The sequence below is a fragment of the Thamnophis sirtalis genome, unplaced genomic scaffold (assembly GCF_051295495.1).
Source record: "Thamnophis sirtalis isolate CommonGarterSnake01/CBP01778 unplaced genomic scaffold, rThaSir2_p1.2 scaffold_11, whole genome shotgun sequence".
In the NCBI taxonomy this organism is placed as follows: Eukaryota; Metazoa; Chordata; class Lepidosauria; order Squamata; family Natricidae; genus Thamnophis; species Thamnophis sirtalis.
The window spans coordinates 56,350,952-56,367,894 of NW_028261391.1; the positions used below are offsets into that span (position 1 = coordinate 56,350,952).

The 16,943-nt window shown below is 37.4% G+C and overlaps 1 protein-coding gene across 1 annotated transcript in view; it reads right to left on the bottom strand.

The window, feature by feature from the left end:
• The window catches only part of CCDC186 (coiled-coil domain containing 186), a 36,513-nt gene extending 22,307 nt beyond the window's left edge, over nt 1-14,206 (bottom strand). Inside the window, exon 1 of the mRNA XM_087725851.1 lies at nt 13,978-14,206. The gene's annotated coding sequence lies outside the window, so the exon portion shown is untranslated. The remainder of the gene's footprint in view (nt 1-13,977) is intronic.
• Nucleotides 14,207-16,943: the final 2,737 nt, after the last annotated feature.

The window sequence follows — 16,943 nt, forward strand, 5'->3', positions numbered from 1 at the left end:
TCTCATCTATATATGATTAAACACAACTGGTCTTCCTTGAACCCCAAAACCTGCCTCTTCTCCCTTCTTGTATAAACACATACTTGGGGCTGATACAAGAGGAAAATGTTGAAATCACTGATTTGATAGTTGCCAATGCTGTATCTCCTAAAGTAGACAAAATATATACAGCAAATATGAAATCTCTTTGAACGCTCCATATCTGAGTACCGAACACAGAACCCTTTTCTCCTTTCCTATTTCACAATGTGTTAAAAAGTTTAAAGAACAAAATAAACAGGATGTATTACAGCCAGCTTTGTAATGCTGTAAACAAAACAGGATTGGCTAACACCACAATTTCCTTGCCTTAGATATACGTGGGGCAAAAAAGTATTTAGTCAGCCACCAATTATGCAAGTTCTCCCACTTAAAAAGATGAGAGAGGTAACATCATAGGCAGACGTCAACTATGAGAGACAAAATGAGAAAACAAATCCAATCACATTGTCTGATTTGGAAAGAAATTTTTTGCAAAGTATTTGGTCAATATCAAAAGTTCATCTCAATACTTTGTTATATATTCTTTGTTGGCAATGACAAGGTCAACGTTTTCTGTAAGTCTTCACAAGGTTGGCAAACACTGTTGCTGGTATGTTGGCCCATTCCTCCATGCAGATCTCCTCTAGAGCAGTGATGTTTTGGGGCTGTCGCTGGGCAACATGGACTTTCAAGTCCCTCCAAAGGTTTTCTATGGGGTTAAGACTGGCTTGGCCACTCCAGGACCTTGAAATGGAGACTGGCTTGGCCACTCCAGGACCTTGAAATGCTTCTTACGAAGCCACTTCTTCATTGCCCAGCAGGTGTGTTTGGGATCATTGTCCTGCTGAAAGACCAGCCACGTTTCATCTTCAATGCCCTTGCTGATAGAAGGAGGTTTGCACTCAAAATCTCACAATACATGGCCCCATTCATTCTTTCCTGTACATGGATCAGTCGTCCTGGTCCCTTTGCAGAGAAACAGCCCCAAAGCATGATGCTGCCACCCTCGTGCTTCACAGTAGGTATGGTGTTCTTTGGATGCAACTCAGCATTCTCTTTCTTCCAAACACGACGAGTTGTGTTTCTACCAAACAGTTCTACTTTGGTTTCATCTGACCATATGACATTCTCCCAATCCTCTTCTGGATCATCCAAATGCTCTCTAGCAAATGTCAGACGGGCCCGGACATGTACTGGCTTAAGCAGGGGGACACACCTGGCACTGCAGGATCTGAGTCCCTGGCGGCGTAGTGTGTTACTGATGGTAGCCTTTGTTACGTTGGTCCTAGCTCTCTGCAGGTCATTCACTAGGTCCCCCTGTGTGGTTCTGGGATTTTTGCTCACTGTTCTTGTGAACATTTTGACCCCATGGGGTGAGATCTTGCGTGGAGCCCCAGATCGAGGGAGATTATCAGTGGTCTTGTATGTCTTCCATTTTCTAATTATTGCTCCCATAGTTGATTTCTTCACACCAAGCTGCTTGCCTATTGCAGATTCAGTCTTCCCAGCCTGGTGCAGGTCTACAATTTTGTTTCTAGTGTCCTTCGACAGCTCTTTGGTCTTCACCATAGTGGAGTTTGGAGTGTGGCTGTTTGAGGTTGTGGATAGGTGTCTTTTATACTGCTAACAAGTCCAAACATTAATCTTTTATACTGCTAACAAGTTCAAACCATTAATACAGGTAATGAGTGGAGGACAGAGGAGCCTCTTAAAGAAGAAGTTACAGGTCTGTGAGAGGCAGAAATCTTGCTTGTTTGTAGGTGACCAAATACTTATTTTCCACCATAATTTGCAAAAAAAAATATCTTTCCAAATCAGACAATGTGATTGTCTGGATTTGTTTTCTCATTTTGTCTCTCATAGTTGAGGTCTACCTTTGATGTCAATTACAGGCCTCTCTCATCTTTTTAAGTGGGAGAACTTGCACAATTGGTGGCTAAATACTTTTTTGCCCCACTGTAAGTACATGGTTGAAGAATTGTATTTCCCATTAGCTTGAACACAAGATGTGCAGTATAGAAAAAGTATTCCAAGCCCAATGAAAAATCAAGTTCTTCTGCTTTTATAGTATATCACTGATAATCATCCTCTCATGAACTATTCCTGCTCTTAAAATAAAATGTCGTGATTCCTAATAAAGTGAGGAGAATCTTACAGTAGAAACATTCAATAGATTCACTGCAAAGTAAATAGCTACCATCCAAGAATGCTGGACTCCAGCATACTGTACATTATACATTATATGAATACATCTGGACAGCTCTCAGATCAAGTTAGAGAAAGTTTCTATAGGTTTGAACTCCTCCTTAAAGTGTTGTTCCACTTATTCACGTTAGATAGCACCATCAAAAGTTATTGGAAAAATATTAAATGCTATCTCATCATCCCCAAATGTAGATGTGAAACAAGTACTGTATATTTTTTTAAAATTTTACAGAAACATATTTAGTGCCAATCATTTTTACACATGGAATAACTGAAGTGGGAATATTTGAAAATGAATCTTAAAATACTGCAATCCAGATATTAAAAACTAATAGATTTTATAGAAAAGGCTAAAAAATGGATTCATTGGTAAATGAAATAATAAAATAAAACAAAATAATAATAAAATAACAAAACAAAGCAAGTTGAGGCCGTACTACATTACTTAACGCTCTGGGTTCATACAGCTTAAATTAAGTTGCTGAATAGTTGTACCATATAAAAATATATACATAATGAAAACTTCTTAACCAAGAAGTTTAAATTGGTCCAAAGGAACCTTGTGTCTTAGACATCTATTAAACAAGGAAAAGCATCTCTTTTCCATCACTTGTTGGAGTGACTGAAGCAAATAGCTTCAAAGCATAAGAGCCAGAACCCACAGAGAATGGGAACACACGTTCTTCCACTTCCATTATTTTCTTCTTCTTCTGCACCTTTGTTTTCTTTTAAACAGCAGGTAATTTTTAAACAGCAGATAATCCTAAAAACTCTCTACATACTGTTAAAATAATATTTTTCTTTTTAAAAAGGGGGGTGGTCATGGGTAAGCATCCACGCTGTATAAGTTCTTTGCGACTTTGTTACCATCTTTTGACTTTTTAAAAAAATAGAGCTGGAAGGGATCCTGGAGGTCTTCTAGTCCAACCCCCTTTCTCAAGCAAGACACCCTAAATTACTTCAGACAAATGGATGTCGAATCTCTTCTTAAAAGACTCCATTGAGGGAGCACCCACAACTTTTGAAGACAAGCTGTTCCCCTCATTAATTGTTCTCAAGAAATTTCTTAGTTCTAGGTTGGTTCTCTCCTTGATTAGTTTCCACCCATTGCTTCTTGTTCTGCCTTCAGGTGCTTTGTAGAATTAGATGTTGGAATACTGTTATTATGTCATCCCAGTCTTTCTTTTTATTAAGCTAGACCAGAAATCTTCAGACTTTTCAGTCTGAAGATCACACTGGACATTTGCAAATATTCAAGGTCTTGAGATGGGGGTGGGGGGAGGTGGAAATCAATTTTAGAAATGAGAGAATAAAATTTAGCTGAATGCATTTGCATATTAGAGCCGAGGTGGCGCAGTGGGTAGAGTGCAGTACTGCAGGCCATTTCAGCTGACTGCTAGTTCGACAGTTCGGCGGTTCAAATCTCACCAGCTCAGGGTTGACTCAGCCTTCCATCCTTCCGAGGTGGGTAAAATGAGGACCTGGATTGTTGGGGGCAATATGCTGACTCTGTAAACTGCTTAGAGAGGGCTGAAGCCCTATGAAGCAGTATATAAGTCTAACTGCTATTGCTAACTGCTATTGCTATATTATACTATGACTCAGAACAACAGCAAAAAAAAGAAATGTGATAACTACAAAGAAACAATGCCATGCTCATATGAACAAATGCTATAATATCAAACATTAAATTAAAGGTAAAGGTTCCCCTTGCACATTATCAGCTAGCCATTCCTGACTCTAGGAGGCGGTGCTCATCTCCATTTCAAAGCTAAAGAGCCAGTGCTGTCCGAAGACGTCTCCGCAGTCATGTGGCCGGCATGACTAAACGCCGAAGGCGCATGGAACGCTGTTACCTTCCCACCAAAGATGGTTTCTATTTTTCTACTTGCATTTATACATGCTTTCAAACTGCTAGGTTGGCAGAAGCTGGGACAAGTATCGGAAGCTCACTCCATTACACGGCACTAGGGATTCAAACCGCTGAACTGCCAACCTTTCTGATTCACAAGCTCAGCATCTTAGCCACTGAGCCACCACATCCATATATATATCAAACATTAGCAAACATAAAAACCAAGAAAAGCTATGCTGGATCAGGCTAACCAGTCCAGATCACTTCTTCCACCGCTTGCAGGCTAAAGAAATAACTCTTCAGCCAGGTCCCACTTCCTCTTTCTCATCCAAGTGACCAGTTCTGAAGAGACATTCTTTGTTGGGGGATGATCCAAGAAAGCCCCCTGAATCACACCTCCAGCAAAGGAAGCAACCTTCCAGCTGGCTCAAAGCTGGTATAAATTGATGCATCCCCTTTTTTGTCCAGCAAACCTCCAGCTGGCTCACAACACACACACATCATCACAGAAATCGTGGGAATCCAACTTTCCTTTTGAAACAGTGATGGTTACAACTCTACAGCTCTTTCTGCCTTTGCTGTTTGGAAGAATTAGAGCTCAACACATGGGAGGAGCTGGCAGGCTGGAAGGAAGCTTACTGAAGGCCGGATATAGCCCACAGGGGATTGGAAACCTCTAAAACTAGTTATATCCAATTTCTGCAAACATTCCTCATGTTTTAGTCTCCAGTCTCCTAATCATTTTTGTTGCTCTTCTCGGCACTCTTTCTAGAATCTCAACATCTTTTTTAATATCGTGGCAATCAAAATTGGATACAATATTCCAAGTGTGGTGTTACCAGGGCATCATAATGTGGTATTAACACTTCCTTCTGTTAATGCAGACCAGGACTGTGTTGGATTTTTTTGTGGCTGCAGCACACTGCTGACCTATATTTAAGTGGCGTATCTACTAAGATAGGGATGTCAAACTGGTGTCCTGTGGGCCAGATGCGTCACATGCAGGCACACTCACCCCAACTCCACAAATAGGAAAAAACATAGCAAAACATCGCATGACACTGCAAGTTTGGCATCTGTGTGCTAGGACAATTTAGACTCTTGTTTTTGCAACAAATGTACTAGTTATGGAAAATAGTACAAAAAATCCAGATCTTTCCCTGTACAACATGAATGTTGACAACAGAAATTTCTCTAATTTTAGTTGAGGTGTTACTAAAAAAAAATAAAGCAAGTTTTACTAACTTGATGTCAAGATGAAATGTCTAAAACTGTCCATAGTAAAAGCTCATATTAAACAAAACAAATTATGTTTTTCTCCACTGGTTCCTTTATAACCATTTAAAAATTAAAACACAGAATACATTTTTAAAATAAAAAATTATAAATTTTCCATTACTTAAATTTCAAGTCTTGCCATGCTTGTACAAGGTATAGTCAAAATCATATGTACAAACTACATTTGAGTTGTCTTATAAGAAGGGTGGCATATACATTTAACAAATAAAATAAATAATTAGAATTGCAGATCTCAAAAAACTAAGGTGGGGAGCAAATGGCAATGAAGTGACAGCAAAGTAGGCTGGAGATATTTGAAGAATTTTTTCTTTTAAATATTCACTGTAAATATGTTCATAATAATGGATCTGAGCTCTCTCCATAAAAAAATCATTTAAAAAAAAAACCACCCAAAGATTCTGACACAAAAAAAGATAGAAATGTCTCAATAGGCATGAAATTTAGATTTATTATTACACAGAATGATATGGAGATTTGGAAAAGAGCTGTATCGCTCCAATCCTTCTGTAATTTTAAAAGTCTTTGATATCTAGCTTCCTTCCCAGGCTTGGGACAGGTAAGTTGTCCAGTCTCTGTTGATTTTCTTCTGGTGTCTTGAGTTTGTTTTTTTCCATGATTTCTTTTTTCTTTTATCATTCCTACTTTTAAAGTTTATGGCAACCAGAGCCTCCCAGAGATCAAACAGCCGCTATATCCAGTGAAATAACGCAAAAAGTTTGTTGCAAGGACTTATTCTTAGTTTATTGCACAAATACACACAATAAAAAGTCAGTTATACAGAGTTCAGGATTCTTTTCCAAACTTTAAGATTGCAACCTATTTATCTTTTGCCCTGGGTATTCTTACAGGAATTATTTTATAATGAACAGAGTTGTGTACTTTGACCAAGGTTTAGTTACAGATCTTCAATTAAAATTACAGTAAATTGCTTATGTGTACTGGATTTTGACCAGCCTTGAGATAATGAATAACAAAATGGATTAACAACGGGAACAAAGCAAGTAAATATTACATTTTATCATTATGTAGAAATTACTATAATAAATGTTTATTAACGGGGAAAGGAAGGGCCTTGAATTTATGTAAAACTGAAATAATAAATATGAACTGTAGTATCACATATATATTTAAAAAGTTGTAAAGAATAATAATGAAAGGAAGATAAAATTATGCTATACAACATGTACTTCTTGGTGATATAATTCCTTTACTGAATTTTTAGAAGCTCAAAGCTATAATCTTTAGACAACCCTGTGGTGGTTGTGAAGAATACCCTACCCAACCCTTCTTCTTCAAGAATGGTAGGTAAGCTTTTATGTGCAAAGTAGATCATAAAAGTAGTACTGAGGAAAACAGTTTGACAAACATATACTTGCAACTACAGCAAAGTTTCTTTTCCATTCTACGTGATCCATGCTTTATTCATGTTAGATCACATGGTTCGAACATATTCTAGTTGCGAGACTGAGAAGATCAGTCCTAACTTTGTGGGTAGCTACAAAGCTACACTTCCCTTATCCTTAGAAGTTGGCATCAGAAGAGAACGCTAAGAAAGGTGTTCTGACTTGGATTTCATAATGAAGGAAGATTCTTCAAAATATATGTAGAGATTTACTTTCCAATAACACCAAGTTGCTGTTTTGTGGTTGAACAACAAGGCATTCAAGGCAGAAAGAATCCCTTCTCTTTGTATCACAGCAGGGGTGGGATCCTACCGGTTTAACAACTGGTTTGCTGCGTGTGTGTGCGCAGTTCAGAGAATACTTACCTTCCAGATTGCTGCTTGGGAAGGAAAACAGCTGAGGCGCAGCAATCCACTCAGTTGCGTGACTCAGCTGAGAAGATAAAGGTAGGTAAGGCGCAGGGGTACGGGAGCGGGCCAACTTGCTCATGGGAGCGAACCAGTTCACTCCCAGTGATCTTCAGAGCTACAGGTTTGCCCAAACCAGTAGAATCCCACCTGCATCACAATGTTATATATTTATTTTACATCATACTTTATTCATTAATTCCCATCTCTGAGATTAATGTCAAGGTCATTGAATGACGATGGCAGTCACTCCAGCCACTCTGAAAAAACTACAAAGCGATAGCAAAAGCTGCTCCATGGCAATCTGATTAAGGAATATGTCAGAATCTAATCTGTTTCATATTTTAGAGTACTGCCATCCCTCTGCTCTCAAAGGTCTTTCATGCCAACTTATATGAAAGCAGGTTTCCTTTTCCCTAACGAATTCAGTTCATTCATTCAGTGGCCAATCAAGAAGGAACATGATTCCATTCAGGAAAGTCAGCATGAAGTGATATATCTCTTTGTATCCTCTGAAAAGACCATGCTTTAAACATGTACTCCTCACTAAAATTGCAGATACTTCCCTGCCTGGCTGTTTGACTATTCAGTTCTTCCCAGCTCTTTTCATTTTTCTAACTTCTCTTTCTACATAGATTGCTGTGATTGATATCAAAGCTCTATATAAGATCAGGTACATGAAAACAAAGCAAACATCTGACATATCATATCTCTTGTAAACACGGATATTAATTTCAGACATCACTGTGGACATAGAAACCAGCAACTATATCAACAAACTTTCCTTTCTAGTTCAACTACATTTACTTGCTCTGCATAAATGACACTATGGAATTGCAGTTACTATCAAGGGATAATACTCTAACCAGAACTCTAACCTTCACAGCTTTAAGATCTTAGGAGCACTAAATACGCAGTACACATATAAAAACTAATGTAAATGTAGTTTTAAGCCGATCATTGATCACATCACTCTAACAAAGCAACGGAGTTGTACACTTAAGATGTGTTTTGTCTTACACTCCCTTCCCATTGATTGTAAGCCGCCCTGAGTCCCCTCAGGGAAAAGGGAGGCCTATAAATGTCAATAAAACTAAACTAAACTAAAATTAAGATAATAATGGGGCTTGAACAAAATAAAGGAATATTTTTGATCTAAGACTTTCTATCATATTAGCAGAAGAATCATTTTTAGAGAAGTAATATCCCCACCAACTAGCTAATCATGGTGAGTATAACTTGAATAGTAATACGTAATTGAGTAATACGTGAATGAAACGAAACTAACAAATATTATTTTCAGAAGCTTCTTACAGGTTTTCCAGAGAACTTCTGGATTTCCAAACTTCTGGATTTCCAATCAGAGAATAACGCAGCAAGTATGTTTTCCCAGTGCACTCTGGTATTTAACTTCTGTTATTTAAAATAACCTACCGCCTGGGAAGAGAGAGGCATGGCTATCTAATTCAAAACAATAGTTATATGGCCATCATACTTTGATACAGCAGATAAAAGCTTTAAGATTTCACAACACATTATAGGTAGCAGGTAGCTGTGACTTACAACCATAATTGGGACCAGCATTTCCATTGCTTGTTGGTTGTTAAGTACGTTTTGCCCAATTTTATGTCCTGTGTTCCCATGGTTGTTCACTGCAGCTGCTAAGTGAATCACACGGTAATTAAGCAAACCTGGCTTGATTTGGCTTGTTGGAAACCTGCTGGATTAGGTAGCAAATGACAATTACATGACTTCCAGATGCTGCAACTATAGGAAATACAGGCGGATTGCCAAATACCCAACTTTTGATCACGTCAGTGAGGATGCTGTGATAAACATAAGTGCAATGATTGATTGCAAGTCAATTTTTTCAATGCCATTGGAAATTTGAATGATCGCTAAACAAACAGATGTAAGCTGAGGACCATTTTTATATATTTTATATTACAATACTCTTTACAATGGTTTAGAAATGTAAATTTGGATGAGGAATGGAAATATATTTCATCAGGTGTCCAATAGATCACTTTTAAAAGAAATGCACAAGCCTTTCCAGCTATCCTGGTCAAAGGGATTAAGTCTTTTAAAAATTTTACTTGGTGCCAAAACTCAAAACTCTCAACACTTCAACCATCACTCTCCTTCTCAAGGCCCAGAAACTTAACCTGAGTTCAAAAGAAAATGATTGCACAGGAAAAGGTAATTGTAGATGATGCAAATTGCTCTTTTTGATCTACCCACTGGGATGTTAAGGTCAAAATGCCCATAAGGAAAATTATTTTCTGGGAATTCTTTCATAGAAAAAGAAACTCTACTATTTATAGTTTCTTTCTCCCCTCTCTAGGTTATTTCTAGGATTTAGGAGAGGCTATGGAGAGGGGTCCTTGCTGCTTTCTGAACTTGGTCTTTTTCTTGCAGATTCTTCATTACCCAAACTAGATAAAATCATCAGTAGTAGTAGTAGTAAGGGGTGGGGTTTGCTCTTAATTTATATTCGAATTGCTTGCTCTGTTAGTGTTGGTGGGAGTGTTCTGGGAAGTTCTTTGTTGGAGTGTTTACTGTTAGATTGTTTGACAGTTCCTTGGTTGTGATATTGTTTACTTCTTGATTGTTGTTCTGATGTTAACCTTGATGTTAATCTATGTTCATCTGGATGTTGATTAGGGTAGGGAAATCCTTTTATTCCCTTTCTAGCTTGTTGATTGTCTCCTTTGCACAGTATGTAGATACTGTTCATCCCTATTTGCCTATTGATGGCTAATTTGTCAGAGTGCCAGACTTCTAGAAATTCCTAGCATTTTTAGACTTGGTCTAGGATGGTCACAATTTCCCAACTCTAACTATAGTTAGACCTGTCCATATGTTGTGAAATTAAAGAGTTTTGATCATGTCTTCTACTGCTATGGGTAAGGCTATGGGAGACAGCTTCTATATTTCTTTATAGGGATCACAATTCTGATTATAGTATTCTAGAACAGGAGTGTTCCTACTTTGATTAAACATGGTACTCCTCTATATTCTAATTCAAATGGCTTGTTATTTGAATAATAAAGCTCTCTGGGTCAGAGAGATGAATGAACACTCATTCCGGTTGGTTATCATCACCAGAATGTTTAGTATACTATAAGCTCTAATAAAACGGTGAGCTTTTCATGTAGTTATTTATATAATTTGTTTCACTGAGATCTCATTATGTAAAAAACACAAAATAGTGAGTAAATGGGCATGATAAGAGGAGAAATATAGAATTTTTTAAAAGAAAATCGACCTATATCTTGGCAAAACCCAAGAAAGATCTTTCTTTATCATAGATCTAGATTTTACAACTCCCCAAAAAGAGAATATATCAGTTAGAATCTCCAAAGAAAATTCCACCAAAGGGTCAAATGTTCCATTTAAACCAGAAATATTACAACCATGAACCCTTTGAAGTGTGTATCAAATTACTGTGGGCTTTATCATGCTAAAGAGGATCAATGTCCACTTTGCATGAACAAGCTAGCAGCAGGAACAGGAAATTCCAGCAGGACTTCTGTTTTGTTTGGGAAATAAACATGCAAAGTTGCAGCCTTGCAGAATCTACTCCCAATCTGCCCGGGGCACCAAATTTGCTGCCTTGTCCATGCAAAGAAATGAAAACACAAAACAAGCTTTGCATGCATGAGCCTTATTGTCTTCCATGCCTTAGTTGGATGGTTGTCAAAACTGAACTTCTGTATTGCTGGCAGGCAATAATGAAATCAAGATTTTCCACAGCAGAAATTTGAAAATTCTGCAAGCACGTCCATCTATTCAAAATATTGTTTTAAAGTTAATTTATTGTAAATTTTCAAAGAAAATGTTTTAGGATTATCAAATTAATGATTATAAGATGCTATCATGGTGCATTTGAAATATGTATCAATAATTATTAGTGGTATAATTGTTAACTTGTCCATCCCTAAGGGTGATAAGGAAAGGTAAACCACACACATTCATTTATCATTTTATGGGTCAAGAAAATGAATATTTGCAAACTCTAATTTTAGGACATCTTAAATTTATTGTTTTTAAATTTTATCTTGTCTTAAACATGAATTTTAATTTATGTTCTTTTAGTAATCTACATTTTATATGCTCTCACACTTTTTATGATTTAATATCACATCTTTGATCTTTTTAATAGAAAAGGCTATATATATAATTAAATCTTATAACATTTAAAGTGCTTCCAGACCTATCTTTTCCCCTGTGTACCTTTCCGTCAAAAGATTTATAGCTCAAAATGGAAGTCTTCTTTGTTGCACATATTACATTACCATGTGAGAAGACAACAGTGACCAATAAATCAAGATAGAAATAGACAGAAAAACAGAGCTTACTGACAAAATAATTTGATACATCTGGTATAGTTCTATGATTATTCCTAAAATGTTTTTAAAACTGAAATTTTACTTTATCGTTTTATTTTATCTCTCATATGGTGTCCTGTTGCTAAGGCAAAAATTAAAATAAACATTTAACCTGTCAAACTAATCCTATTCTCAGTCATGTAATATTGTAAAACTACTACCTTAAGCAGCAAAGTAAAAAAAAAAACCTAAGGGGTTTAATACTAAATCAATTCAGGACTTTCAGACTGCTAAGACCCGCAAACAGTATAATGATCACCATTGCCAGCTAATTGTTACAACATTGCTTTAATGTTTTGTATACTGAATTCTCTGCAAACAGAATTCAATATACCTTACATATAAAGGTAAAACAGTTTCTCACAACAATACCTCAAAATTTATGAATGACAAATTGTGTTCTATTACATGTCAAATAACTTGTAACTTGATTGGATCCCTATTAAATAAACATAATAAAACAGAATATAGAGAAACCAGCTTGGAATGGCAGCATAGAATAACTGATGCAGAACACCATGTATTCTGGTTCATTAAAAATATATATATAAATACATGAGACTTTTTAAATGAATTGGCTATTGGACTATACTATTAGTACTATGGATTAAACAAATGTATATTATATGTGTGTGTGTGTGTGTGTGTGTGTGTGTGTGTGTGCAGCACACAATTGTGAGCTGTCTTGAAACTCTTTTCTCTCCAAATATATTAATGTCATTTAAGACAATTACATTTGTTCTGAGCAGCTTGTATAAGCCAACCTTAAATATAATCAAAGCAAGCCCACTGAATAATACTCTTTGTTCACATAGATAATAAGTATCAACTGCACAGATCAAAGAAATGCAAGTCAATTTTACCAAGAAGCATTAACTCCATTTATCTAATTATATGGCTGTCATATACCTATAATTACCAAGCATATTGTTTCACCAAAAACAAACCCTTCCCCGGTACACAAAATGTGAGAAGAAAGTGCAAAAATGAAGAATCTGGTGCTGTACTATTCCTCAGCTATTAATTTTTAAAAGATTACTCAAGTATGCTAAATTACATTTATTCAGCCTGTAACAAAAGCTGTTCAGAAAGATCACTGTTTCAAAACCGGCAGGAATTATGGATAAATTGTGTAGAATGACTTTGTGAGCAAATTGATCTTTGAGATCTTTTCCAAGTGACTTTGAACCTTATATCATCTGCTTTTATAAGCATCTGGCTACCTGATTCTTAAATAGGGAAGCCACAAAATGTCTTGTTCATAGCTCAACATTCAAAATAATAACAAAGGCTTATGTTTATCTGTCACTAAGTCCCACTGAACCTAGTGGGATTTACTCTTAAATAAACATAACGCAGCTCACAAATCTTCTGAAAAAGACACCAAAAGCACTTTGCATGCAGTAATCCAACTATCATTGAGAAGAAAGAATGAAGATAGAAATAACATAGGGGAAAGGTTTTTCTTATCTATGCCTTTGGCCATGCAACTGTGATTGAACATTAGAGAAAATATTTTAATTGCAAATCAATGAAGTAAAATATATAGTGAAGCTGAAAGCTTTTCAGGCAGGACCTTTGCCTTAACTAGAGAAGGCTTTTAGCTGATGAATTCCTGTATTGCGTTTTGCAAAACTAAATGCCAAATCTAAATTTCACAAGCATCCTACAATAACAAAGATGGAATCAAGTCACATAATCCTTTTTCAATCTTTGAGGATTTGATTTAAAATGATTATATTCGGAGACTATGGTTGTCATCAGAAGTCTGAAACATGAGAGACCCCAAAAGATTTTACACCTGACACCTTTCAGATGCGTAAGGGATAAGGAGGCAGCACCAGCCAATATGTACAAAGGCATTCTTAAAGGCATCAGCCACCTAAGGAATTAAAAGAAATTCCTCACTCCTTACACATCTGACCTTGAAGCCAACACCTTGGAGGACCTTTCTATCATTTACTTCCTTGTAGAACAACTCCATCGAAGTTTATCCAATGCGAACCGGACCGTCCATCAACATTTAAGAAAAATGACAAAATCCCACGAGTGCTTTCATACGGAACGAGAGGGCAAAGAAAGAATGCCCCTATGGAAACCCATTTAGTAACCTACGCGGGGGCTCCACGGGAGGAGCAGAGAGGAAGCCTCGTAGAATGTTCAGTGTCTGACGTCAAATACCTTTCCCGATTAAAACAAAAACAAAAACCCTCGAGCAAGCAGGTAAAAAAAAAGTCGTGGGAATCCACCCCTCTAAGCAAGAGCAGGTTTTCTTGCCGGCTACCCGAGTCCCCATTCCTCTTGCTCAGCCTGCCTATCTTTGATCTACATTCTTTGTGACCGAAACCTCATCAGATCTCCCAATATGTTCCCAAGCCAAGTCAGGAAGCGCTTACCCGTTTGCTAGGAGGCTGGGGACCGGAGCATCTGTTGCATTAGTAGCCGCTCTCCCATTGCTAATTAGAACCGGAGACCCAGAATGCGTAACGGGGTGGGTGTGCGTGTAGCGGGAGGGTACAGAGCCATTCTCGCTCCTCTTGTTCCTGCGGCAGCCCCCTCACAGGAACTGAAAGCTGACACATCAACAAAGATGGCTGCCACGGGCATCCAGAACAGCTTCATTGGAGAGGCGGAGTGAAGGCGGAGCGAGATCCGATTAACAGCCTGCAAGGGGGAGGAGGAAAAAAAATCCTGAACAGGCCTGGGTTAATTCCTCGGTCGGCAGTCCAAAAGCTGCATCTCGTCATTCATCGGGGCGTTGCGATTCATGCCTGGAAAGATAGCGGGGGGAAGCGATGCCTCCCACTGGTACCAGTCTGGTTGGGAGTATCGGCCCTGCCTTTTGATGATCGCGCGGGTTTCGAGGATTAGATCTGTCTGCTGAATGAAACTGCCGATTTTTAATTTCGCCATGGAGAGAAGCTGCCGTGTAGTTTGTGGAGATTGGAAAGAGATTGGAGTCGAATCGCGGACCTTTCTTACTGCATAAGCGTAGTTCACGAACAACGGCTAAGTATCTCAGCAAGAGCCTGGCATTCGTCGAATCCGGGCAATCTGCTTCTATAGAGGCAACGAAGTCGTAGAAGCCATATTTCAAGATTAGCTCACATGCTGAAGCTTTCCAATCGTGATTCGGAAGAAATCGAGGTGCCTAACACCCATGTTGTATATTTAGCACGGAGCTGGCACTGCTTTTCTTGATGACTCGCTTCTTCAAGCCTCTTGGAATGATTCCAAGAAACTATATACAGTACAGGCAGCTGGTGTTTCTCACACTACCACATGTGCAATTAGGCAAGATCTAGGGTCATAGCCACGCAGCGCCTGTTTATCCTTCAAAGCAGCAATAGTAGCTGCTCCAGCAGGTGTCCACATTCTTCAGCATGCATGCACTACCAAGTTCTTAGCTGCAATCTCCTGGCAGCAGCTTGAGGAACTGGCATATTTAACCAGAGTTTTGAATGCACCTTCTGCTAAAGTGAGGTATGGCCCATTAATCTGCAAAGGAGCAGTTATTATGTGTGTTGCAGCAATTGGGTATTCCTGTTGATTCTATATCTGCATTCATGCCAGAAATACCATCTTTCCCAGTGATAGGAAACAGCCACTCATGTAGGGTACCTCAAAGTTATTCCTTTAAAAAAAAGATGTTTAAGTTAACTATTATGGCAGGGCAACACAAACACAACACAGCCACATATTTCATTTTCTCCATGCCAGCCATTTACTTTCCACTGCTGATATAATTATTCTTCAATTTATATACTGCCCAATTTCCAGCAATTGTTTCATTGCTCAGCAAATGTTTTGCTGCTTATTACAAGTTCCAGGTATATTCTATCAACTTCAGGCAAAATATCTTCTATTTTATTTCTCCCTGGCTTTGAAAAACTATTTTAATTCATTTATTATAAAATTTATTTGCTGTCCATCTTGTTTCAAAGCAAATGAGTGGCTTACATTATTTTGTAAACACAACAACCTTAATTCTTGCCATTGGCTTTTATTGTAATCTTGTTTACTTATCAGTGCTTAACATTTACAGCCTTTATCCCTCTTTGCCTCTACCCTATCAAATGATTATACTTACTTTGTCTGACTAAATCTAACCAGTACCTATCTTTCATGCCTACATTTCTGATTAAATTATGAAATTCTGGTTTCAGTCTTTTTGTTTTGCTCTCTTATACACAAGAGATGTAAGATTCCCTTTATTTATATTTAGATTTTTACACAAGAGATGAGCTCTGGGATGAAGAATGAATAAGATGTACTTAGAGGTAGTGTTGAAATATTAAAATTGATGATGAAAGAAATTCCTGTTTATTTACTTTTTCACCTTTTTTATTTTTATGTTCATATTTTTTAGGTTGTATTTGTTCTTATTCTTTTGATAATAAAATTACCAAAATAAGGAATCTGACTCACTCATGAACTGGGAATGAGAGATAAGCAATATTATAAAGTCACAGTTGAAAAAAATATTTTGCTAGGACATACATATATGTGATTGAATACAAGTGGGGAAAGACCCATGAAAACTGACAAAATTGTCAACCATTCTCCTATCCATATGAGAGGAATGAAAAAAAAACACTAGATTTTTATACTGTCAAATATTAGCTGGTGATTACAGAAGATGTTCTAGAACAGAAGATGTCATCATGATAGAATAACTAAATGTCTGCAATGGAATATTGGCCACTGTTCTAAAGTGCAATCATTCCTATGATTTACGAGGAATCTTGATAAAGATAAAACCATATGGATCCTTGTTGCATGCAACAAGACCATGCAACCTGTCAAATAATCATTAAATCACCATCCACATTTATATACACAGAATGTTGTGGTGAAGCAAAAACGTATCTGAAAAGTGGGTTCTTTTTCATGAAATTTATTTAAAATAATCATTACATTACAAATCACATCATCCGCAGAGATCATAGATCTGACATTTCTTTGGTGTGCCAGAGTAAACATTTCATTCAAAACTGTTTTGCAAGAGATCCACCTAACATCACTGTCAAAATACAGGACAGAATAACGGAGTCGGAGGGGACCTTGGAGATCTTTTAGTCAAACCTGCTCAAGCAGGAAATCTTATACTGTTTCAAATAAATGATTGTCAATTCTTTTCTTAAAAACCTCCAGTGTTGAAGCACCCACAACCTCTGGAGGAATGTCATTCCACTGATCAATTGTTCTGTCAGAAAAACTTTGAGTTCTAGATTGGTTCTCTCCTTGATTAGTTTCTATTCATTGCTTCTTGTCCGATCTTCAGGTGCTTTGAAAAATAAGTTGACCCCTTCTTTGTGGAAGCCTTCCAATATTGGAGCACTGCTATCATATCATCACTAGC